The sequence below is a fragment of the Silene latifolia genome, chromosome 11, assembly GCF_048544455.1.
Source record: "Silene latifolia isolate original U9 population chromosome 11, ASM4854445v1, whole genome shotgun sequence".
Lineage (NCBI taxonomy): Eukaryota > Viridiplantae > Streptophyta > Magnoliopsida > Caryophyllales > Caryophyllaceae > Silene > Silene latifolia.
The window spans coordinates 172284137-172285461 of record NC_133536.1 but is presented as its reverse complement, the minus strand read 5'-3'; the positions used below and the strand labels follow the sequence as shown (position 1 = coordinate 172285461).

The window sequence follows — 1325 nt, the reverse complement described above, 5'->3', positions numbered from 1 at the left end:
TGGATGGAATTTGGTGTTTTCATTGTAATAGTTGGAATAAGGGGTACCACTATTGTATGCTTGGAAAGCATTCACTTGTTCATTTGTTCCCCTACATTCACTTTGATCATGTCCCAAAGTTCCACAATTCTCACATATCCCACTTGGGATTGATGAAGATGCCGTTATGGCATTAACATGATGCTTTGGTGATTTTGAGGCTTCTTCAAGTCTAGCCATAGCCTTTTCAAACTTCAAATTGATGGTATCAATGTGAGCACTAAGTTGAGCACCCAATTGAGTAATGGAGTCCACTTCATGCTTTCCTCCTTTAGTAGCCTTGCGAGGTCTGCTATATTGTGAGTTTTGGACCGCCATTTCCTCAATTTTGTTCCAAGTTTGATTGTCATAAACTTCGGTGAACATTCCATTTGATCCCATGTTGAGAATGTTCCTTGAATCTTCATAAAGACCGTTCCAAAATTGTTGTACCAAGAACCACTCGCTAAGTCCATGGTGAGGACATGAGCGACAAATTCCTTTGAATAACTCCCAAGCTTCATGCAAAGATTCTTCATCTCTTTCCTTAAAGCCCGTAATTTGAGCTCTTAGCATGTTGGTCTTTTCCAGTGGATAGAACTTTTTGTAGAAAGCTAGAGCCAACTTCTTCCAAGAGTCAATTCCGAGAGTAGCCTTATCAAGGCCTTTCAACCATTGTTTCGCGGTGCCAATTAGAGAAAAAGGAAATAAGACCCATCGAAATTGGTCTTGAGTTACACCGGTTTGAGAAATCGCATCACAATAGTCACAAAAAGTCTCCATATGAGAGTGAGGGTCTTCACTAGGCATCCCCCCAAATTGGCTTCTTTCGACTAATTGGATAAATGCGGATTTGGCAATAAAATTTCTGGTTAAGTGTTGTGGTGTGGGAGTACCATTGGGTAGGTTCTCCTCTGTGGGTACGGAATGTGATGAAAACTTAGGCATTGTGGGTTGATTTTGTGTTGGATTTTGTGTTGGGTTCTCCTCACCTTCTCTTGCAAAAGGGTTGATGAACTCAATAGTATTTAGTTGAATATCTACAACCTCACCAATACCTCTCAAAGTTCTTCTAGCAAGTCTTCTATTGGTTGTCAAAGTCCTTTCAATTTCGTGATCAAAGGGTAACAAGTCACCTTGTGACCTTCTAGACATGCAAAATATCAAACAACTCGAAAATAATTAGAACAAACCATGAGGAGTTTTACTTCCCCAAGGCAAAGAAAGACACAACTAATAACAATGTAATAAAATCTAAATCAAGTTAACACCGTCCCCGACAACGGCGCCATTTTTGGTCGTGTTCC

The 1325-nt window shown here is 40.2% G+C and overlaps 1 non-coding gene across 1 annotated transcript; it reads left to right on the top strand.

Moving 5' to 3' along the window:
• Window positions 1-487: 487 nt before the first annotated feature.
• Window positions 488-594, top strand: LOC141615775 (small nucleolar RNA R71). Its single transcript, XR_012530176.1, has one exon. It is a non-coding gene; the product is annotated as a small nucleolar RNA R71 (small nucleolar RNA).
• The last annotated feature ends 731 nt before the right edge of the window (window positions 595-1325 follow it).